The sequence below is a fragment of the Narcine bancroftii genome, chromosome 6 (assembly GCF_036971445.1).
Source record: "Narcine bancroftii isolate sNarBan1 chromosome 6, sNarBan1.hap1, whole genome shotgun sequence".
NCBI lineage: Eukaryota > Metazoa > Chordata > Chondrichthyes > Torpediniformes > Narcinidae > Narcine > Narcine bancroftii.
Window position 1 is genome coordinate 17375844 of NC_091474.1, and position 25814 is coordinate 17401657.

General features: G+C 40.1%; 1 long non-coding RNA gene across 2 annotated transcripts; it reads left to right on the forward strand.

Moving 5' to 3' along the window:
* The first annotated feature begins 879 nt into the window (after positions 1–879).
* On the forward strand, positions 880–25452 carry LOC138737435 (uncharacterized). 2 transcript variants are annotated; one of them, XR_011340915.1, is made up of 4 exons: positions 880–1003; positions 12055–12305; positions 12517–12658; positions 22899–25452. It is a non-coding gene; the product is annotated as an uncharacterized lncRNA (long non-coding RNA). The 2 variants fall into 2 exon arrangements; XR_011340914.1 differs by lacking the exon at positions 12055–12305 and having other exon boundaries at positions 22899–25451.
* The last annotated feature ends 362 nt before the right edge of the window (positions 25453–25814 follow it).

A 25814-nucleotide genomic window follows, 5' to 3' on the forward strand; every position in this document is an offset into this window, starting at 1 on the left:
TGGTAATTCTGCCATATCCACAGGAAAAAGGAATCTCAGGGTTGTATGTGATGTCATGTATGTATTCTGACAATAAATCTGGAAATCTGAACTCGTCCTATTTGCCAGTGTTTGGCTCATTTCTCTCTACACGTTTCCTTTCCATGTCTTTTAAATGTGATAAAAATGCCTAACTCTGGAACTTTCTCATACATCTTAATCCACATACACACCACCCTCTTTATCAGTATTGGGTGACAAAACAGAGTCCAGAATCGCTCCAGAGAGAGACATGTTTCAGGGCAGGTGAAAGAGACAAGAAGCTCTGCAACAGTCAGCAGTTGTCACCGACTGAGAAGCAACCAAAAGAAGTGTTCATGTGATAGACAATTCTCCTCAGGAATTAGACTCGGTGGAAAATAAAACAAATACTAACTCAGGATGAAAGGTCATCATCTTAAAATTGTCCCTTGTTTCCCACTATGCAGATTTCCTGAATTTTCTGTTTAGATTCACTGTTTTACTTTCAGATAAATATATTCTTCTCAAATCCTTCCATCTGATCGCAGTCATGTTTGTAAGTAGTGACTGACTAAAGCAAAAGCTCGTCTTCATTAGGGTGATGACCGTCTTTATTTTCTGGAATAGTTGATTGGCAATGCACTGCTTGGCATTTGGTACTCCTGATAAATGATATTATGAGCCTGTTGTTTGATACATTTCAGCACTGCACATTAATCATGGTACTTTATCTATTACCAAGTGATTATATTGGATGATGAAGAAAATCATATCATTCCATGTAAACTCCTTAGAAATTACTGAAAGACCGACGTCACTCATATTTAATAGGATGAGATTAGTCATACTCCTTCAAATCAACCATGTGTGTATGAACAGCTGAGTCACAAAAACAAACTGAACTTTCGATCTGTAAAATTTCTGCAACGTGGCAAACACAGAATGTATTGTTGATCTCTGATTGGACCCACAAAGTGGAATGCAAGGCAGTTTCATTGGGAAGGTAAGAGGCTAAAATGTCGGTTCCCAACCTTTTTTTTCCATTCATTTATTACCTTGAATGATCCCTTAGTAACCACCGAGTTCCTACGCCAAAGTGCTCTGTTTGCCAGACCAAGTCAGGAGAACTTTCCCTCCCTGAAGGACATTAGTGAACCAGTTAAGTTTCTGTGATGATCCAGTGGATAGTCGCAAGTTCACCAAAACTGAATCCAGCTTTACCTTCAACTACCTGAATTGGATTTCCCAGCCATCACTATGAAATGGAAACTCATTTGTTGGAATCTATATTCCATGTCTTTGGGTATCAGCCCTACAATGCCTGATACAAATGACTTCATCAAACTGAATTAGAATAAATATTATAAACATTTTTCAATATTGCACTCACTGATAACTAGAATGAAATTTCAAAGGGAGTAACTACATTAGTTTGTGAAGTCATTCATGCAAGAACATGAAAGGAGTATGATATCATTTTGAACTTGCCAGCTGTAAAACTGCTGAAGGAACAGTGTGACTCTTTGTCACTAAGTAATTATTTACTTAACAATGGCTTGTTTATTAAAGAGGTAACCCTTGGCCACTTGCTTTACAAAGCTGCTTCCAAAGAAGATATGGCACCTCTGTGGAACCTTGCCAGTTGGAATCAGAACAAACCCTGTATTTATGCTTCATGTCTCTTTTTCTGTATGTTCCTTGGCAACATTCTCATCCACTACACTTTTGACCTTGGGGATAGAGCCAGGCCTGCGCTTTATCAGGCACTCTATAACTGGTGGATCCACGGACTGTCTTTCCGGATGGGAGGGTTGGCAGTAATTATGTTTTAGTGAAAGGCTTTACATATTTGTAGATGAGTAGAAGGGCTTTTTTTAGTATTTGGGTTTTTTGTTAAATGTTCTCAAATAAATTAATTTACTTCTTTTGATATCTGATCCACCCACACTTTCTCCAATCAAGGGTGGGTCTTAGGTTTCCTTTTGTATCCAGTCAAACAATTTCCGTAAAATACTCATTCTTTGCCATCTTGCTGTGAACAATTGAGTTGTCTGCTTTTAGTAGCAGCTCAATTAATTTGTTCCTATTGGACTCAGCTTCAGGCACTCCATCTTTGTTTGTTGGAGATATTTTGCATCTCCTGTTCAAAGACAATAATCTGCAATGGGAATGCATGCACCTAAACCAAAACAAAAGCCTTGAGTTTTATTTAACAAGCATTCCCAGGGAGTTGCTCTCTCTAAATGATTGATCTGCTCTGGGTGGGAACACCACAGCAAGCTACTTAAACAGACATTCTGACAGAATCCACTGATAATTCAAAGGAAGAAAAATGAATGCCACACTTCTGATTTATCTTTCAAAAAGTCGCTCCTCCCTTTATCTGCCACCTCCTCCTCACAGTAAATTAGATGGGGGCAATAGTTTGTATTAAACATTGCATTGAGATCAACTTCATGTCCCAGGTTTTAGAGATGTCACCCATGGACCAAATTTGTGAATTACAGTCTCAAGGTCCAAACATGAACATCAGACCTACTGACAAAGAACTGACTAATGCACATCAAGTAATATATGGACCATTGTTTTACAGGTAAAACACACCTGAATAATCTAACAGACAAATCCTTCAATTGCATGGGCTCGACGATTTGTAATTCCTTCTCTAAATCTCTCTGACTCTCCACCTGTTTTTCTAGCAGAGATGCTATATCCTTCCCTAGGCACAACTCAAAGGTTTCATCGGCACTCTTTATTCTGCTCTCACTTTCTCATCAACTTCTTTGGCAACCCTTCAGGATCTATCAGACTTCCCCAGTGCACTACCATTCTGATTTCCATTTTGGGCTTCTGATCAAACAAAATCCAAACTTCTCTCATCTGCCTATTTCTGATGAAAAGTTATCAATTTGTAACATTAATTCCATTTTTTCCTCTCTCTCTCTCACTCCACGGATGCAGCCTGATGTGCAGCATTTTCCTTTAATTCAATTTTCAGCAATTACAATGTTTCTGCCACTGTTCTCATTCATTTTCTTCCACTTACTTCCAGACAGGTCACTTGGTGTAAACAGCTTTCACCACCAACACCATTCACCTCCAACCTAATTCAGAAATGACCTTTCAATCTCACCACCTTTTCTAACTCGTTACAACCCCAAATCTGCTTTTCTTTGTTCCAATGGCAGGTCATCACTCTGAAACAGGACCATAAGAGTGGCAGAGAGGATCACTGGGGCTTTCTTCCCCACCCCCACCCCACAGAGCAGATCAATCATTTAAAAAGAACAGCTCCCTCTGAAGAGAATGCACAAAACCGTTAAGGACCCCTTCCACCTCGCTAGCTGTGCTGGCAGGAACGTTCTGAGCGCAGGGCTGTATCCTCCCAAAAATGAAAATAGTTTCTCCACTGTAGGTTTCAAGATCAGAATCAGAATTTATTGTCATGAACAAGTCATGAAATTCACTGTTTTGCTGCAGCGTCATAGTGCGAACATTTATATCAACCACCTGACAACAATAAATAAAAATAGTGCACAAAAAGTCAAAGTGAGGCAGTGTCTTTGGTTCATTGTTCACTCAGGAATCTGATTGATCATGTCTATTAAGGAACGCTGCTATCTGAGAGCAGCAGCAATCATCAAAGACCCACACCACCCAGCACACACTCTGTTCTCGCTGATGCCAGAAAGGGGTATAAGTGTCACAAGACATGGACCACCAGGTTCAGGAACAGCTGGTACCCCTGCACCATTAGACTCCTCAACGGCAAACTCGATCAGAGACTCATTTAAGGTCTCATACTTGTGCACTTTATTGATTTTCTTTTGTTCTCCCTATATTGCACATTCAGTTTGTTTACATTTGTTATGGGTTTACAGTTCTTTTATTTGTACATATTTACACTGTGTATAGTTTATTTTTTGCTTACCAATTAGTGATAATACTGTCGTGCCCTCACTAAAAAAGGAATCTCAGGGTTGTATGTGAAGTCATGTATGTACTCCAACAATAAATTAATCTGAAATCTGATGGCAGAAGGGAAGATGCTGCCCTTGAGCCACTTTGTGCTCGGGTTTAGATTCCCGTACTTTTTTCCTGATGGTAGCAGAATGAAGAGGATGTGACCTGGGTGGTAGGGGTCCTTGAGGATAGAGGCTGCTTTCTTAAGACACCACCTCTTGTAGATGTCCTCAAAGGAGTGGTCTGGTGCCTGTGATGTTGCAGGCCAAGTTAACAACCCTCCAGATTTATTTCTTGTCCTGAGCATTGGTTCCCCTGTAGCAGATAGTAATGCACCCAGCCAGAATGCTCTCCATGGTACACCTGTAGAAGTTTTCAAGAGTCTTCTGGGTCATACCTCAAATACCTCACAAAGTATAGCCATTGGAGAACCTTCTTCGTGATTGCACCCAAGAATTTGAAATTCTTGACCCTCTCCACTACTGAGCCCTCGATGAGGACTGGATCATGTTCTCCTGACTTCCTCCTGAAGCCCACAATCATCTCCTTGGTTTTGCTAACATTGAGAGCAAGGTTGTTGGTGTGACACCATTCAACGAGCTGAACTATCTCCCTCCTATACACTTCCTCATTGCCATTTGTAATTCTGGAATGAGGTTGCTGGACACTTTAGCAAGCAGATCACCTAAGTGCTATAATAACTGAAACTCGTCCCACCCTCACACCATGCTCCAGATGGTGTCAGCCTGAGCATTATGAGTTGCCCTCGCCAAGGTGGTCTCACTCACAGCACTTAGCTTTTTGTGCATTCCAGAGACGTATCAGGACCTGACTCTGGGGTTATGTTTTATTGATACTGCACAGCTGAAATACTTAAACAACTGTGTCAGATTCATAGAACTGGCTCTCTTTCAGTTTTACCATGCAGACCATAATAAATTGTGTGATTCAGTCTGCCTTTTACTTAGGACATTAATTTACAAAGGACATCCCTGTTTAATGCAATAAAACAATCAATGTTAACTTGGTGTTCCATTACCTTGCATTTTGTACATTATTGTAAAGATTCTTCAACATGTGTAAACATGCAGTGCTGTGTGGGAGCCCATACTATTTTGTCGGGAGGTCCTGAGTATTGATATGACTGATTGGATGGGCCAAATGTTACAGAAAGTTGACAACAAAGTCCCATCCTCTGCAACATCCCACAACAGGAGAGGGTTGTGGAGGAAGTATGTGGGCACCAGATTGTGGTGGAGGGGGATAATCGGTGAGAAAAACACGTGACACAGGTGGGGCTGAGATTTGTATTGAAAATGGATGTTTAAGAAGAAGGGTGATGTGATCTGGGGAGATGATAGCTGGGGAAAGATTTTAGTGGGGTGGGAAGGTGTTCAAATTCAAATTTATTTTCAGAGTACATAATGACATCACATACAACCCTGAGATTCTTTTTTCTGCAGGCCAGGCTCCATTTCTACTTATTGATGATGTAAACTGTACCCAAGAAAGACACGTATGCAAAAGAGAGAAATATAAACAAAGAAAGAAATGTAAACAAGCTGAGTGTGCAAATACTGGAAAAAAATTGGTAATAAACGATGTGGAAAGCAGGCATCTTGTTGCACCTCTATCTCTTTCCTGAAGGCTGCAGCAAGAACAAAGCATGTCCTGGGTGTTGTGGACCCTTGATTATTTCTGCTGCTGTCTGACAGCAGCGTTCCCTGTAGATTTTCTCTATGGCGGGAGAATTTTTCCTGTGATGTACTGGGCTGTGTCCACTACATTTTGCAATGTTTTCCACTCAGAGGAAATGGTACCCCCATACCAGGTTGTGATACACTGATCATCAGTTTTGAGGAGATTATAGTGTTAAATCCCAAACTGTGGTCAATCCTAATGTATACATTTTTACAGGGTTTTCTGTCAGGTATCCTTTGTTGTTTTTATTTGCATCTTTAAACTCCATGGGGAGTCAAGCAGTGGGAGTCAAGGAGAGGGAGATTGAGAGGGAATTGCTGGTTTAGGCTGGTTTATGGATGAGAATAAAATTTTCCTTTAGTTAGGGAATGAAACACAAAAGTGTCTGGATGCTGTGATTGTAGTTAATGCATAAAAGTGCTGGAGAAACAGTAGGTCTTGCAGAGTCCATAGGAGGCAAAAATATGCAATCAATGCTTCAGGCCTTCATCAAGGTATGAGCAAAAAGCAGCCAGGTTGAGGGAGGAGGCAAGAAAGGGCAAGGGGAGAACCAGGAACCATCAGCAAAGAGGACATGGAGAGAGGGCAGGAGAGAAAAACTGCAAATTGATTTAGCTTGGGAACTTTGATGCCCAGGACTCCATGCAGCAGACAAGATAGAGACATGCTTTTCATTCATCCCAAAGTACTCTTCAGCCTTTGTCCATGTCCACTGAGCAACCTCCTGTGCCCAGTGGTTCCCCCCCCCCCCCCCCCAATATGGATGTGTCATCCAGATTATGTATCTTGCACATAGGGGTAACACTATAGAGTTGGAGCTGAAATATATGCTGTGGAATAGATTAGCCAAGAGGGGCCAAATGACTTCTCTCCTGCTTCTAGTGGTTTGTCTTAGTGTACTTATTCATCAGATTTCTGATTTTTTAAAAATAGATAAAAACATTGGATTATGTGAGAGAATTTTTCAGCCATTTTTTCAGTGGCAATGGGAGAACCGATTGGGACCTAGTCCCTTCTCAGGGTAGAGCAAGGCAGTTTCATTGATGGAGTCTCATTCTGTTCCGTGACACGAGGAACTAATTCAGTTACCACTATCACTTTGGCATTGAATTGTAGCTGAATCATTCACAAGGATACTCACCGTCCTCTGTGAAACTGAAGTGACCTGTCATTTCCTTTTTTCAGTAAAAGTCCAAAAATCCAGATGCCAGAAATCTGGACCACCCGAGAATCTGGACTTTCCAACTTTTTAAATTTAATGGACTATTTTGTGTGTTTGTGTGCATGTGTGAATGCAACAGATTCACAGCGGCAACAAGCGACCATGCTTAATGCAGGTAATATTATCACATTTTTCTTTTACAATGTTCATTTTTAAAACTAATTTCAAGCATTATATCCTCTTTTTTGCAGTGAAAAAAAAATTATGCTTACATTTTTGTCAAGTGTCGACTTTATTTTTCTTTAAAACTGCTCATTTTGAGAAAGGAAGCCTGCTGTATTTGCTCATGAATAAACTATATCTTCTTTATTCCTCCTTAAATTTGAGTTTGAGAGGTTGTGGCTTAAGGGTGAAAGGTTTAGGGGGAATATTAGGGGGAACATCTTCACTCAGAGAGTGGTGGGAGTGTGGAACGAGCTGCCACCTGTCGTGGGAAATGCAGGCTCACTCTAAGTTTTAAGAATAAATTGGATAAATACATGGGAGGGAGTGGTCTGGAGGGTTATGGAATGGGTGCAGGTCAATGGGACTAGAGGAATGATGTTTCAGCACAGACTAGAAGGGGCGAATGGCCTGTTTTCTATGGTTCTAATTTTAAAAGTGCTGCCCGTGAATCCAGAAAATCCAGATTGAGCCAATTCCAGAGCAGTCTGGATTTTAGGAATTTTACTGCAATTTACTTACTTAGGGTGAGCAGGTCATTCTCACAGTGGCTGTGGTTAAAAATGAATGAAAGGCCAGTGTGTGGGAAGAGGAAGGAGTGAAGCACCATTGACATCCATGAAAGGAAATGCTGGCAGTAAAAGAGTAGCACAATCTTTTCCTTAAAAGTCTATGTTGCATCAACTTGAGAAATTTTTTTTCGGTAACTATTAGTGACCTGGCAGAACACACACACAATCTCCAAAGTGATGATGGTATGGCCTTCTTGAGGTTTCTGCAATATGTTGCTGTGGTTTTTGACAGTTTCTAAATATTTGTGAAGCCAGATATATCTTTTAAATTGTTTCAGCCACAGATTTTCAGTTACTGGATTATAAAATCATCTTTGTGTTATTTGCTCATTTTCAATTAAAAAAAAATTCTTCTTTATACAGCAACCTTTCTCTATTTCTCAGATTCCTGTTGCTTCTGGGGAAGGGTAAATCCAGCTTTTACTGAACTCTGCCTGAATTGCTTGGCAGTCACAGGCAAAGCACGTAATGTAAGACCCAGGTTTTGATAATGCAACTATGATTGTCATTGAAAAATAGCAACAGGTTGCGTTGTTTGGGGAGCAATTTACTCAGTGAGTATGAGAGATCTGCTTAACATCTTGGGATTAGCCGAATGTTGATCTGAGTGCACTTGCATCACCCGGCAAAAGGGATCATACTTAACCCACCACAGGCTGTGTTTTGTCTGGTTCACAGAGGCAGTCAGTCAAAAATAATAATTAACATCGAACCTGTCTGCTTCTTTTTCGCTCTAATGAAGTTCATGAGAATAATCAAAGCCTATTTTGAGCCGCCCATTGCCTGAAGTCTGCTGCGGAACCAATTTTTAACAGGGTCGGAGTCCCAGCTTGAAGTTAGTGACATGGGAATTTTTAAATCAAATTTCTAATGGAAGCTCAACTCTGTGGAAATTTAAAATAATGAAAGCTCCTTCATTCTCTTTAAGAAACAAATGTGGTCATTCAAAATGCTGAGACAGGCTTTCTTTTGACACAGTCTGAGGCACTGGCCATGAGTCAGGATGGGATGGGAGGCAGGCAGCACTTAAGTCTGCAGATGCTGTGATTGTAATAAAAACATATAGAAATACTGGCGGAACTCGGCCAGTCTCATCGCATCCATAGCAGGTAAAGATATATTCCCGATATTTTGGCCCTGAACCCTTCTTCAAGGTATTAGCAAATTGAGTTCCTCCAGCATTTCTGTGTGTCTTTACTACAATCTGCAGACTTGGGTGTTTTTGGCAGCATCACAGGGTCTACAAGTGTATGTTTTTAGAATTAACAAGGGCTTTCAGCATGTTTCTGCTCAAAGCACCCCTTCAGAAGTCACGTTTGAACTCCTCTCACATCCGAGCGAGTGAAGATTAAGCCTCGGTTTGATTCTGGGGGATAGGAGTTTTTCTTTGAAGTGCTCTTCATGTCCCCTGTTGAACCTCTTCTTTAATGTTTAATTGTATCAACGCAAGCAGAGTGGAACACCATTCAGGCCCATGAAACCCTTGCCACACAATTAACCTATTACCTCTGTACCTTTTGGAGGGTGGGAAGCTGAGTGCAGGGTTAATGGTTGGTGACTTAGAAGTGTGGATGAACCTTGGGTCCAAATCGCTACATCCCTCAAGGTCATCACGCAGGTTGATTGGATAGTTAAGAAGGCCTATGGGATGTTGGGCTCCATTAATAGGTGGATTGAGTTCAAGAGTTGAGAGGTCATATTGAAACTCGACAAATCTCTGGTGAGACCACACTTGAAGTATTGTGTTCAGCATCGGTTACCTCCCTTCCTATAATGAAGCTATGAGAGGGTACGGAGAATATTTACCAGGATGTTGCCTGGATTGGGAAACAAGTCGTATGAGGCAAGGTTAGCAGAGCTGGAACTTTTCTCTTTGGAGCATAGAAGGATGAAATGGAGGTCTACAAGATTTTTGGGAGTCATAGATAGGGTGGACAGCCAGCACCTGTTTCCCAGGACAGGAATAGGAAATAACAGAGAATATGTGTACAATGTGAAGAGAGAAAAGTTTAGGGGAGACATCAAGGTTATATAGAGAGTTGTGGTTGCCTGTAATGCCTTGTTAGGGATAGTGAGGGTTTTGAATTTTTTAAAGGAATATATGGGTCGGCACAATATTGAGAGCCAAAGGGCCTGTACTGTGCTGTAGTGTTCTATGAATCTGGTGCACCCGCAGAAAACCCATGCAGGACCCATGGAGAATGTACAAACTCCTTACAGATTGAATGCATGTGAAAATGGATTCACTAGCACTGAAATAACATTGTGCTACCTGCTACACTGACTGAAGACAATACACTGGAGGTGCTGCTCTTTCCAGTGTCCAAGAACAGCTTCTTCCCCTTCGCCATCAGATTTCTGAATGATAATGAATCACCGACACGACCTCACATTCTCCTTTTTTGCACTAATATATTCATTTTTCAAAAATATAATTTAAATCTGCTGCAAAACAATAAATGTTGTGACATGTATGTTGCAATAAATTCTGAATCTGATTCTGAACATGCACCTATTGAAATTAATTGCCTGTGCAGTGAATTGAAGGGGATATTATTTAACCATCCATCCTTCTGATCCCATTTTCACCATTGCATCTCAAATTCACAACTTGATGCAGGACAGACTAGGTCTCCCATTAAGTGATTGTCATCACATTAAGACCTGCATTCCCGCAGTATGTTGAAATTGTAGCTCAATTGACCAATTATCTCTAGATCAATACACGTCAACACCAGATTTAAATGTGACAGACTTAACTTTGCACCTGTTGCTCAGAGGCAATTCTAAGAAAAGGCAATTGACTTAAGGACTCTATTCAATGATTTGAAACAACAAGAAATGGCCAATCATTACTATATGATATATATTGATTGATAAATTATTGGTTACACTGGACAACGAAGATTTGGCTTCCTGAACACTTATGTGTGTATTTTATAGATTTTTGACTGCTGGTCACAAAAACAATCTTAAAATTTTCCTATCATGGACTGTTTTTTAAAGTATAACCTATTTTTGTGATTTCCCGTCACATTTTAAGTCCACTTCAAACATACAAAACCATGAGGTGCAACATCTCATTGAGAATTCATTTTCTGCATTCACACTTGGACGTCTTCTCTGCTGATCTTGGTGCAGTCCGTAACGAACATGGTGAAAGGTTTGCAACCATGGAAAAATGGTATCAGGGCAACTGGATTCCATCAATGCTGGCCAACGATTGTTGGATACTGACAGGAGAGGCATCAGATGCTGATTACAAATGAAAAAGAGCAGAAAAACATTTTTAGGTCACTTGAGCTAAAGCATCATTATGCAATTAAATATGCTCAGTTCATTTTCTCCAATGTTCCTCCAACTTTCTATGTAATTCTGCAAATCTAAAATGTTTTTTGTGTTCAGCTTGAAGTTGTCTATCATGTTTTTCAGGAAGCAACCCTTTTTTAAAAAAAATTGTTTTCTAGTGTTATTTAAAATGCTTCAAAGTCCTGCTATTTAACAACAATGATATAGAAATGAATAAATGTATTCCATTAGAAAAAATAACATATAGTTTAAGAAATAATATTGAAATATTTGAACAAATATGGGAGCCTTACATGAAACATAATAGCGAAAACCTACCGGGGACATTCACTACCTAAATTAACGAAAGGAGAAGGAAATGAAAAGAATTGACTCAGTGGAATTTCTTGTTTATTTTTATTGAATGACAACATTGTTTGACTGGTTTAATGTATCCTAGATTTTGTACTTTAAATGGACGGGAGGGGGGAGGTAGGGAGGGTGGAATGGGAGGAGGGAGGGGGGGGGAGAAAATGGCACTGTATATATTTGAAAAGGAAAAAGTATGTATCATGGTTAATGTGGTTTATGGTGTGAAAAATAAAAAAAAAATTTTAAAAAGTCCTGCTATTTATATGCAACATTTATTATAGTATGAATCATCTACTCACTGTAATGAAAATACTCTTCAAGGCTACTCTTAAAGTATCTGTGATCCCCACAATCTCTACCACCAAGGACGTAGTCTTGTTGAGGCACACAGTATAAAATACTAGAAATATAAAGCTGTTAATGATGGTGGGTCTAAGTGCTGGAATTCCTTGCTTAGTAAGATTATAAGAGTACAGTTGCCAGAAATTCAAGGCAATGGCGCACAAGGACAATTAAAGATGGGAAGCAAATGCTGGACATTGGTTGGGGTTATCGCATTTATATCCGTAAACTTGCTTCGTTGAAGTTACAGAAGTGATGCAATCTCAAATCGATAAAAAGCCATGCTCATCTGCCAATCTCAATGGATTTTAAAGTCTTTACACTTTAAGTATCATCGACAAATAGAAACTGGTGTTCCATTGTTCATTCTAAGTGGCAGCATATCTTTACTAAAACAACTTTGTTGCGTTAATCTTCTCTTACTTTTTAAAGAACAATGGTGATGATCTTTGGACAGGCAGCTCAAGCAACTGAATTGTGAAAGAAAGAGGAGGTGCAAGATTGAAACAGAAAATGAATTGATAACCGGAGATGTTCACTGCCTTTTAGTTTGGTTTGGAACAAGTTAGCACACCTCAACACAAACACTCTTGATTTCTGCATTGACAACCAAGTGAGTCTCTTGCACTGGGAACATCTTTATCAAAGGTCAAGCATCACATAATTATAATCTTTTGAGGCAGGTGAGTATGGAATTTGCTAGAAACACCCAATTATGTCTAGAACTGGTAATCCATGGCCAAATACTATTCAGTTGGACAAAAAGTCCAACATTGGACGTGGTTTTGAATTGCCCTGTTTTAAACATGAAACATATTTTCTCTCCATAGGTGTTCACTAACTCTCTGTTTGAATTTGTTTCACTTTTCATTACTGTCTCCAAATAATTGCCAGGTCCATCTTCTGATTTCATCAGTTGCCTTTCGGAGTTCTAAATGCATCCCATACTGGACAAACACAAGTGAAGAGGAATAAATGATCTTCACATTAAATGGAATATAAATGGCTAAAAGACATTACAATCCACACTTATCAGGTTTGTGAGTGAGTCATATCAAACAATGCTGAGCGTCAGTTCTTCCAGCTCAGTTGCCCTTTCAATCGGAATAACACAATTGTGAAGATGACAAAGAATTAACCCGATTCAGACGCATGGTTGGTTGTATTTGTCATAAGATTAAACTGAGGTTGCAATTAAATAATGAAATGATGTTTGTGGGTGCTCTGGTTCCATATTCCAATGCCGTTTGTGGGAGCCTGCTTTGTGCAAATTGGTTACATTGCAGCAGAGTCTGTCTATAAATTGTTTCGAGACTTCCTTCACCAATAAAAGACACTATTTAAGTACAAGTTGTTTCTTTACCTGCCTAAGAAGAAGATCTGAAGATGCTGAATTTAGTGTAATACCCTAAATTTTTAATTTAAATTCAGACAGTCAGCATATTAAAAGATGCCCTTCCGAACCATGAGCCCACATCATCCAAACACCCCAATTAACCGACAATCCTTGTATGTTTTGGAGGGCGGGAGGAAAGTAGAGCACCGGGAGGAAACCCACACAGACACAGGGAGGACCTACAAACTCCTAAACAGACAGTGCTGGATTTGAGCCCCGGTCCCTGGTGCTGAAATCCTTTCCTTCCTTTCCTTTGGCTTGGCTTGGCGGACGAAGATTTATGGAGGGGTAGGTCCACGTCTGCTGCAGGCTCGTTGGTGACTGACAAGTCCGATGCGGGACAGGCAGGCACGGTCGCAGCGGTTGCAAGGGAAAGTTGGTGGGTTGGGGTTGGGTGTTGGGTTTTTCCTCCTTTGTCTTTTGTCAGTGAGTTGAGCTAATCTCTACACTAACCGTACTGGAAAAACTCAGCAGGTCATGCAGTAGAAGGTAACCAACATTTTGGGCCTGGGCCTTCTGATGAAAAAAAAAACAGGTAGATTACTGAATTTTACTCACCCCTTCTTTTTTATTCAGGTCTCTACCCGTTTCTCCTTATTTCTGATGAAGGGCTCAGGCCCAAAACATTTTACTTTTACTTCCTATGGATGCTGTGTGACCTGCAGAGTTTCTCCAGCACATTGTTTCTTTGCTAGTTCATTTCATGACTAAAAATCTAATGTCATGTGTCGAGTTTCACCCTTCAGTATGACTTTCTGGCTGTTTCTTTAGAAAGCTAAGATTTTATAAGGAAGCCATCATTTCTCATACTCAGTTTGGCTCGAGAAGTTGAAACAAAATAACACCTAAATTATGGATTAAGTGTACATAACCCTTCCGGCATAAATTCTGAACTACAGGTCGGTCGGTGTACTGATGCTTGGAAAGAGCTCGATTTTACCAGCACCTGAGTGTCTGTGCCCAATTTAATCACTAAGAATGGTTCAGTTAACCGTGTCCTTCCACACGAATGATGAGAGATTTGATAAGTGAGGAAGCTCTATTACAAAAAGCTTCAAGCATGTGGATTAATTCGCAGTTGGAGCTAAATAGAGCAAAATGCACAAGTTAGGATCTAAATGCTGCACTAAAGACACACATTAAACTGGGTGACTAATTCAAAGAACAGTTCCACTTGAAACTCATTGTGCAACAGTTTGCAAAGTATTCCTTTTTCATCAGTTCTGACTTCAGCCTCTATGACATCCTTTTGCCTTGAACTTTGTATTTAAATCTGCTATTTAATTTCTCTATCCCTTCTATCTGATGCCAAATGCTCTATTTATTTGAAGGAGCTGCTTCTGACTTCAAAGTACCAAACTTGCTCTCATTGCCCTGTGTGAGAAATGGCTGATCAAAGTCTGAATGAAGCACAGATTCAAAAGAGATTGAAGTGGCTATCACTCAACTCTGCTTCTAGCACTCAGATATCAAAAAGATCTCTATACAACTTGACGAAGCTCCAAGACCTGCGAGGAATTTCTTGGATCAACAGCGCAGCTCATTAAGATGACAAATAATCTTTTCAATTCCCTGCAAAACTGTTCAAAGGGAAAACACCTACAAGAAAGATGGCACAGAATGGAATAATTGCAGTGCAGAGCATGTTTTAATTACTTTAATCACCACCAAATTCCCCAGCACTCCCTCTGCACCCACCCACCCCTCCCCTCTAGCCTGAGGCAGAAAACTACATCTATCACAGGAAATTTCCATTTCCCATGGGGAGAGCAAACTGTTCCTCAGAATTACTTCCAAGGGGTCTACACAATCTGATTTGCTTCCTAAAAGCAGTGTTTTGCTTCAGAGAAATGGGAGCAGAATGAGGACATTTGGGCCCCGCAGACTTGTCCCAACAATCCCAGTTTTTTTTTTAGATGAAGTGCCATTTCATAGGCTAGTTGATAAGATCGATCAGCTAGGTTGGCAGGTTTCCTTCTGAGATGGATGGTGCACCAGTTTGCTTTTTAGTTGATGATAAGATCAGCACATGTTACTCACATTTTGTATTCCAAAATTATTGAAGTTTAAATTCTCAGTCTCAAGACTGAATGGATTGATCAATCAGGCCTTGGAAAACATATCTCTATATACTCTTAACAAGTTAAATAGGTGATCAACAGCAGCAAAGGGTTGCATAAATACAAAGCTCCCGATGTCCAACCTTCTGATATAACTCACACCTCTCAATATACCCAATATTGTCCTCTGTAGCCATGATGTTCTTCATATCTGCACCAGATATGAAGACAAACCCCACTATCTTTACTGTTGGTTTGATCTACCCCACATGCTTCACTGTATACAAATATATGTCACCCTCTATCCCACACCTCCTTGAAGAATGCTGAAACTGACCATATTTTTAACTGTCACCGTGATAAGCATGACACCTTTCCCTGATATATTCTAGACCTTAAGTGTAGCACTTTGGTGAAAACCAAATCCACTCTGCAACATGACATTACCCCACCCTACATTCTTTAAGTGTAACAGCCTGACATACTCCACAGTCCTCAAAATGAACAATGAAATACCACATTCTTGATTGTTACATAGAGCTATATCCCACAGCCCTCATAATAATAGGTTATATTTTGCAATGCTTCCTCAAGGCAACCAATATTTTATTAGATTTCAACATGGAGGTTCTAATCTGGGGAAGCACATTTTCAATTTTTCACTCTTGACATTTTTGATGATTTCATCGAACAAATAAGGGATTGCTGAATTGGCTTCACCTCTGTAAGCAAGCTCCTGCCTTCAGAGTTTGAAGCATTCCTTTCCAGTAATTAAAATAAGCGCTGACAAATGGTTTGGGATTAACTGGCTGCTGTACCAATTGTGTATAATACTGGGCTGTTAATCATATTCTTGAGTCCAATTCCAGGAAACATGGGTGAATCAACCTTACTGGCAGTACTCAGAGAGTTGGTTCTCTACTGCAGTGTTTCTCAACCTTTTTCTTTCCACTCATATACCACTTTAAGTAATCCCTATATCATCAGTGCTCTGTGATTAGTAAGGGATCGCTTAAGGTGGTATGTGAGTGGGAAGGGAAGGTTGAGAATCACTGATCTAGAACCAATTATTACTGAAATATTTTGCATGAGAAAAACTATCATTGGGCATTTCCTTTGGAGTTATGAAACCGTGCACATAACGAGTCAATGAGGTACAATTAAAACAGTGGTTTTCAACCTTTTTCTTTCCTCCCACATACCACCTTAAGCAATCCCTTACTAATCACAGAGCACCGATGGCACAGGGATTAGTTAAAGTGGGATGTGAGTGGAAAGAATAAGGTTGAAAACCACTGCTCTACTGTCTCCAGAAATTACTTCCAGACTTGTTTCACTTTCTTCTCAGATTGTAACCTTTCAAAGGTTGAATTGAATTTTCTGTTATTGTCACATATGCACTGAGGTACAATGAAATTTTTTGTTTTTCGTGCTGTCCAGGCAGGTCAACTCAAACTTAGTACAACAGGTAGTAAAAAATTAAAGTACAGAAAATACTATTATAGACAAGGGGGTTGGCTTTAAGGTAGTTTTGTGAGAAGGGGCAACTCAGTTAACATAGTGATTAGTGCAATGCTGTTACAGAACCAATGACCCAGGCTGTCTATAAGGTGTTTCCACACTTTCCCCATGTCTGTGTGGGTTTCCTCCCAAATGTATGGGGGGTGGTAATTGGATGACATGGGCTCGTGGACCAGAAGGGCCTGTTAGCATGCTGTATATCTTTAAAAAAAACAAGAGATTGCATTTTTTTACATATTCAAGGTCAGTTCATGAGCCCGAAACAGCGGAAAAGAAGCTGTCGTTGCCTCTGGTGGTACAAGCTTTCAAACTCATAAATTCTGCCTAATAGGAGAAAGGAGAAGAGAATATGAGAAGGATAGGTTGGATCCTTCATTAGGTTGTCTCCTTTTCCAAGGCAGCAGGAAATGTAGACAGGGTCAATGGAAGGGAGTGAAACACAAAAGTCTGCAGACACTGTGATTGAGGAGCTCAGCCAGTCTGTTCAGTGTTTGTACGAGACAAAGATATATTGCCAATATTTCAGGTTAGGTCATTCTTCAAGGAATTGTAATGGCACTGTTTTACCACAGCTTACAAACAAATAAAAAATACATTCACTCATTTCTTTCAGCATAAAGTTTCTTTTATTAATCACTAGACACAACATTGCATTCTTCAACTCTGCAAACACTACCCAGATAAACTCCTCTGACCTTCTCATTGGCTCACTACCATATGGGTGATCCTTAACGCTCTCACCCTCTTCCTCCTGCAACTGAGATTCATAACCCGAATACTGATGGTTAACACACCCACGCATGCGCACTTATCACGTCACTTACATCATCGGCAGTGGCCGGCACTGCTCCCAATGAAGATAAGTACGTGATCACACCAGAAACAGGAAATCTCAGAATTGAGACAATGCTGGCTGGGGGAGGAATCCAGACCAACAAAAGGTGTTAAATGGATATGATAAGGGGATGAGGTAAGAATTTATCATGTCTGTGCGAAAGGAGATGGAATAGAGAGACAGAGATAGGGAAAGGAGACAAAGGAATAGGGGGGTGGGGTTTATCAAAGGCCAGATAAGTCAATATTAATGCCATCCGGTTGGAGGGTGCCCAGTCAGAAGATGAGGCGTTGTTCCTCCAATTTGTGGGTGTTTTCAGTGTGGCAATGCATGAGACCATGGACAATGGGTGATGGCCTGAGGTGCATTCACAACTCTGCATTTTCTTGTGGTCTTGGTAAGAACATTTTGCATCGGATAAGAATTGTTTTGAATGTATTTTACTTTATTTTTCTTATATTTTTGCCCTTGTTTGCTCCTCCTTGAATACAAAAAGACTGAGCTGGTCTGCATAGGGGAAGTCAGACTCAAAACATAACCACTGGCTCATGTCATTCCAAGTACAATGCCAATTACAATATTCCTCCATTGTCTGTGTTTCATGATTGGCTCATGCTTTTCAAAAGCCGGCCCACCTTTCGAATTGTTTCATCATTGTTAATGATGTGGGGAGGGAATGGGGGAGGTGGGGGGGTGGGGAAACTTTTTTTTCTATGGACAACAGCCATAACCAGTAAAGCTTCCTTGGTTTTATTTTTAATTGTCATCTTCTATGAGGGAGTGAAGTGGCCAGTAATTGACTGTCAATTAGGTGCATGAGACTTGTTAAACCGAGCAAGTCCACTGATGTTCTCAACCAGCATCACCAGGAATTGTGAAATCCAGCCATTTTCAAGGCAAAATACATGAACAGAGGACCTTCTGGTTATGTGTGGAAACTTCCTTGGTCCTATTGATACAGTAAATATCAAGATTTTAGATTTTAGATTTCATATTTATTGTCAGGGTACTAACATGACATCACATACAACCACAAGATCCTTTTTCATGTGGGCAAGGCAAAATTACTGTTTATTGGTAGCGGGGGAAAAAAACTGTACCCAACGTACACATGTAAACAAATAAAGAAATGTAAACAAACCGATTGTGCAATACAGAGAGAAAAAAATCAATAAAGTGCAAAATTAAGAGTTTTTAAATGAGCCTCTGATTGAGCTTATTGTTGAGGAGACTGATGTAGCTGTTCCTGAACCTGGTGGTGCAAGTCTTCTTTCCTGATGACAGCAGCAAGAACAGAGCATGTGCTGGATGGTGTGGATCCTTGATGATTGCTGCTGCTCTCCGATGGCTGCGTTCCCTGCAGATGTTATTTCATTGGAATTGATGAACGGTTTCAATTCTGTATCAGTGAACACTCGGAATTGCCTCGTGACTACAAATACTCCTGCGCAAACATTCAGTGATCCTGCGCTGTCTGTAAGGAGTTTATACATTCTCCCTGTGACTCTGTGGGTTTCCTCTGGGTGCTCCAGTTTCTTCCCACCTGTCAAAAACATATCAGTGGTTGTAGGTCAACTGGGTGTAATTTAGTGGCATGGGCTTATGGGCCCCAAAGGGCTGTATGTCTAAGTTTAAAACTTACATTTAAAATGTAAAAATTTAAAAATGCTCTTGAGCAGACATTCAATAAATATGTGTTTTAATTTCAAAAGCTTTCATGATCAGGAAAACCACATGTTGCTTCCAACAGTTCTCTTGTGTCCTAACAATTTTCACAGTGGGCTGAGAAATATTTATATTTGTGGCCCTTTGAATAACGGAAGAAACTGTCACTGGGCAGAATCTCACTGATTGATGATTTATTTCACTCTGTTTAATTATGTGGGTTCTTCCCTCTTAAGGTAATGCATACTCCAATTTCCTTTTTTGTTTGTGAAATTGAAGATTTCTCGTGCTTTGCAAATCCTTTTTACATCTGACCCAATTCTATAATTCTATATTGACTGATAAGAAATAGATAAATTCATTTCTCACCTAGCCAACGGTTTAACTTCACCAAACAACAAAGGAAGCCCATCTAATGTAAAGTTCATATATCTTGACAATTATCCAGTCAGTGGAACCAATAGCAAATATTTCAGGAATTTTCACTTGGAAATAGTAAATGTAAATATTTATAGAAAATAAATTTTACTGGATATGATATAGCCTAAAGACATGGCAATCATTGATTAATGTTTTTTTCCACACTTAACACCAATGACTCCACTTCAAAAGAATTTCATTAGTAGTGAAGTGCTTTGATACATTCCAAAGACATGAAATATGTCTTAAGTACATGTTCTTTCTTATAGATAGTGATTCAGGAAACATAACTAAAGAGACAATTGAAATAAAACAACTCTCTAATATAGAATTTATCTGCAGGAGGGTTTTAACAAGGCAAACTTGGATAGTTCCAAACCCCCAACTGCACATCTCATGAACACGTTGGGCAACCAAAGAGGCAGGCTGGATAGTGAAGTGCAAAACAAGTTAAGCAAGATTCAAGATTCCTTTATTTTCAAGTAACAACAAAAATGTAATATTACACAAAATTGCTTTAAGCCTGCCGTAAGGCAACCCGAGCTTCAGATCCAGAACTCCAACATGATTAGGAATCTTCAGTATCCTCTTGCATTCCGGTTCTGATACTTGGTACCCCTTCAGCCAGTCTCGAACTAGTCACGAACAGTCCGCAGCCTGCGCTTGTTCTTCAGCTGCTGATCCCCTCACTAGTCTGCTGCCATGGTCACCGTCCCATGGGCCATTTCCTTGGCTTATTTCTCTCAAATGGTGGGGGGGGGAGGTGTTGGTCTCCCTGTTTTCTGGTCCTCTGCTTCCTTAGAGTCTGCAACCCTTTGTGGCTGCTGCCAATCATAGGTGCCACCATCCTGGGTCCAGACCTTGCAGGCACAGGATTTTAAATAACCCACCATCAGCTCCTTTAACAGGCTGTTTAGAGCCTGTACAGAGCCGACAGCAGACAGACTAGGTAGTTGTCCCCGTGGGAGCTCTGTGTTTTCGGTCCCCACTCTCCACAGGTCTGCTATGTCTCCAAGGGAGACTCCAATGACCCTTTCTGCCACTCATGGACTTGTGGATTGATCTCTGATCCATTTCTCTGCAGCAACCATACCACACTCAATAGAGCTCCTGATAGGTTGACATAATGCTGGCTGGTAACCTTGCCCTCTTCAGTCTTCTCAGGAAATTGCAGAGAAGGGGAAGATCAAAGGAATACCTATGGAGGGCAGGGTAGATTCCATGAGAAAATGGATGACACAGATTGTTAGCTGAGAGGGATTGGTGAAGGGTAGTTAATTGCTTCTAATCTGCCTGGCAGAGATGTAAATAGAAGATGATGCAAGGAAGAGAAAAAGAATCAGTGGTGGTGTCGAACCCAGCAGTTGTTGGAAATCTGATTAAAAGTAAATGAATCTGTCATTTGTTTCTCAATTAGTTAAAATTCAAGTTGGTTTGGATGTTGTTAAGCCACTTTGAGTGAAATATTTGTAAAGTATATATGCTATCTCTCAAGAAGTTTCAGTGTTGTCTTTAAAAGAAAGATGCCTAATTTCTATAGTGCGACATCCCATTGTCATTTTTTGGAAAATTCTGTTTCTAAATGGAAAATTATTAAGGGAATCCTGTTTAAACAGTATGCAACTAATTATTACATGTAAATGGACAATAGCTCTTCAAAGATTATCTTACTGCATGTGCTCAAAAGACTCTTTCACGAACTAAACCTGTCCACACACACAAAAAAAAATCAAAGCTAAATGATGCAACTGGGGGAAAAAAAAGGCCTCTGCAAATGAAAAATGAGATCCTGGGTTTGAACATTAATCCTTCAGACCTGAAGTTTTTGTTGTTTCCCTGTCATTCATCAATGTGTAACCTCAAGGCAAGCTTTTTTAAGAGGTTGAATCATAAAGAATTATAGCTGTCGGGACACACCTGCCACTTCCACACACTAAGTAAGGTAAAGTGTTACGTGTCATCCTTCTGCTAACTGTTACTGTTTTGTGTTCACACACCTGAAAATCTGTTTAGCTAGAAGATGTGTCTTGGAAAAAAATAGAATAAATAACTCATGGCTGCCTTTACTGATCCTTTTTTGACATCGTGGGTGTGAGGAAGAGAAGGCTGTGCCCAGAAGACACATGGTAACTACACCAGTCTGACAAAGGGTCATTGACTTGAAATATTACTCGAGTTCATTGTCCAAAACTGCTTCCTAACCTGTTGACTACAGTAAGTCTCTGTTTATCAGATGTACTCAGGTTTTCTTCTGGTGCTTGGACTGAACAAATTTTCCCAGACTATTGGGTGTTATTTTATTAAAATATACTCAAAACCAAATAGTTAATAAAGTAAGGAGCACACATTTATGCATTGTGTTTCATGACTTCGGGGCATTCCACCAGGGAAATATCCTGACCTGTTATCTCCATTGGAAAGTAAGGGCACTACAATACATAGTATTGCCTACAAGCAACAGTGGAATGGATAAATATGAAAAAATATTTTAGGCCAGCATGGTTAGTGTAGTGGTTAGTGCAATGCTGTTGCAGCTCTTGATTTTGGTTCAAATCCTGCACTGTCTGTAAGGAGATTGTACTTTCTCTTCATGTCTGCGTGGGTTTCCTTTCGGTGCTCCAGTTTCCTCCCATCGTCAAAATGCACCAGGAGTTGTAGGTTAATTCAGTGTAATTGGGCTCATGGAGTTGGTTAAGAGATAAATATTGAACACCAAAGGATTCCTGGCTTTTACTGAAATTGTCCCTGGTGATCTTGACGTACTGTACATCCCAAATCGATGTTAATTCTTTACTTTAGAATGCGGGCAGTTATCCCTCTTGTGAGATGAGGCCAATTTGAAATGTGAAAACCTATTTGCCATACCTGAAGGGACATTTTCACAGCAAGGACAACCAGTATTGTAACAGCAAAGCAAGTAAAGAAACAATACTTTTCTTTGACATGGGCCAATGTATCCTCGGAGGGCTTTACATGGTTCATGGTAGAGGAAGCCTACAGCAGGAACCCCAGCCTTCTGGGATTAGCACCTGCGTGAGATTCTCAATTGAGAAGAAGCCAAAATCAGAATCAGAATTTATCACCATGAACTTGTCATGAAATTTGTTGTTTTCCACAGCATAAATAGTGCAAATATTGTGATAAACCACATTCTAAATTAAATAAAATAGAGAAAGTGAGGCAATGTCCGTGGTTCATTGTTCATTCAGGAATCTGATGGCAGAGGGGAAGAAGCTGTCCTTGTGCCACTGGGTGCTCAGCTTTAGGCTCTTGTACCTTTTTCCCTGATGGTAGCAGAGTGAAGAGGGCATGGCCTGGTTGGTGGGGGTCTTTGAGGATAGAGCCTGCTTTCTTAAGACTGTTATCTGTGTCATTGCAGGCTGCGTTAACAACCCTCTGGAGTTTTTTTCTTGTCCTGAGAGGACAGTGAGGCAACCAGACAGAATGCTCTCCACAGTACACCTGTAGAAGTTTTTGAGAGTCTTCAGTGACATCACAAATCTCCTCAAACTCCTCACAAAGTACAGCTGCTGGTCGGCCTTCTTTGTGATTGCATCAACATGGAGGCCCCAGGACAGATCATCAGAGATGTTAATGCCCAGGAACTTGAAGTTCTTCATCCTCTCCACGGCTGACCCCTTGATGAGGACTGGCTCATGTTCTCCTGATTTCCTCCTGAAGTCCACAATCATCTCCTTGATTTTGCTAACATTGAGTGCAAGGTTGTGGTTGTGACACCAGTCAACTAGTTAATCTATCTCCTGTACACTTCCTCATTGCTGTCTGTGTTTCTGCCGACAACCGGCAATTTTGTAGATGGCATTTGAATTGAGACCTGATTTGGAATAAATGAATAATTTGGATTAAAATGTACATGGCATGATTACTACATTTGTGGATGTCACCAACATTGGTGGGATGGTAGACAGTGAAGGATTTTTCTGAATTAATTCACTTCTCTAGTGGCATTTTCTGAATTGTTTGGCACTCCTTCGAAAGAGGCTGTTCTTTTTAAAGTTAAACTCCCCACAAGCAATTTGTTAATGCATAGAGAAGAAGAAAGAGAGGCTAAGATGAAAGAGGCTAAATATTAATTAAGTTTCAGTGGTATATAAAAGTCAATTTAGTGTTAACATTTGGTGGAAAAAGGAACAGATGTTACTATGAACTATGTCGACCACAAAGTCAGTGCTGAACAGTATGCCTGAATTTACTTGCCAGTGAGGAGAATACAGTCAATTGAAGATGGCTCAAATGTGAATAGGATTAGTCTTGGGTCTCTAGCTGAAATTATCCAGTCATCCACTTTATGTATGTGAGAATGGGCCAAGACCCAGACACAATCAATCAATGTTGTCAAGAAGGCAAGGGGAGGTGGAAGAAAGCTAGTTTATGGGCAAGGTGCATTTTTATAGCTTCCTAAATAAAGTGCACTTAATGTCTTTAGACTGCAGCAGACGCATAACAAAGCTTTAATCACAATAATTTTCTTGGGTTGTTTTTGTATAGAATCGATCATTTCATACATAGACCAAAAACTAGTTAGACAACAGCAATGAAACAGAATTGATCATTCTGATTAGCTTCCCACTGATTTTACCTCCACTCAAAATGTCGCACTGCTAGTATTGTGTGTAGTGTACTCATTAACACTGTATGAACAATTTCACAGTTCACTCTATCTAACAATTTCTAAGTGAAGGTCCTTACCATTTAACCACTGCTAATAATAAAGTAGAGGAGAGGAATGGATACCAAGGTGGCGATGTCTATGCTCGGCAACAGCCACGAGGAGTTGCAGATTCTGGGGAACAGCAAACCAATGCAGCACTCCAGAAATGGCAAACACACCCCTCGTTGAGAAGGATAAGCAGAGGAGACGACCCGAAAGGATGGTGTCTATGACAGCAGACCAGTGAGGGGCTCAGAGGCTGAGGGACCCACACAGGCTGTGGGCAACGGTAGTCAGGGGACCCGCACGGGCTGAGGGGTGCTGGAGACTGGTTCGCTGGTACCAGGTATCGCAGCTATGATTCCAGAGGGTGCTGAGGGCGAGAAGGGCTCCTGAAGGGCCTCAGGTGCTGAAGGCTTCCTGACTGTGTCAGAGGTTTGTGGTTGTCGATGGATCAAACAGGGCTTGGAGTAGCTGCAGAGCCTGTGGGAGCACTGGAGGCGAATCCACAGGCACTCAGTGACTCTGAAGGGACTGTCTTTTGCTTCTCTCTCTCTCGTACTGTAAGGGGCGCCAGGCGGCACTAACAACAACTCTTTGCCTGTCTTGTGGCAGGAAGAAGGCAATTTCTTGTAATATTATGTTCTGTACAATAAAGGAATGATGAATCTTGAAACTGGTCAGAATCCATGTCGAGACATAATCTGTTATTACCTTCTCACAAAGGTTTAATATCTATTATTTATGAGAAATTGTTATGTTTAAATCAGACTTCATTAGTTAAAATGGTTAATAGCTCTTTGTCATGTGCTTGCCATTGTCCATTACAATTTAAAGTGCTACATAGAGCACATTTGTCTTGGGCCAAATTGTTTGCTTTTATTCCAACATGAGCTCTTGATGTGACTCGTCCTAGTCTAGAAAAATACTGGAGAGAGGATTTCCATACTTTATCAAAAGATGATAATATAGATTTAACATGGAATCCTTTGGTGGCCCTCTTTGGTACAATGGGAGGGGATGATTCTTCTTTGTCTCCGGTTCAGAGTCGGGCTATTTCTTTTCATTCTTTTTTGGAGAAGCAAGCGATTTTACTGAAATGGAAGGATGCTGCCCCACCTACTCATGATCAGTGGTTGTGTGACATCATGTCCTGTTTGTACATGGAAAAGATTTGTTATTCAACTAATAATTCTGATATATGATTCCAGAAGTTATGGAAGTCATTTATGACTCATTGTCTAACTTTATAATTTCACTTCAATGTAATTAAATTGTCTGACTTTTATCTTTATCATGTTCTCTTTATTTACTTTTTTTTTAACCATTTTTCTTTTAATTCTAATCATATATAACAACTAGCAATGTGGTTAGGCAGGGGTTTTGAGTTTTTCTCCTTTACTATATTCTTCTTTCTTTTTTTGTGCATTATTAGAATTTTTTTCCAAATAAAGCATATGAATTATGGATATGATTTACAATTCATGTATGTTTTTGTCATACTGAATGCCTTATTAAGTTTGTGTAACTATCCATACCATCTTATTGAATGGTATATTTTGTACAAGTTCTTCATTAAAATCAATAAAAATATATTTTTTAAAAGAGTTATAATCTGATATC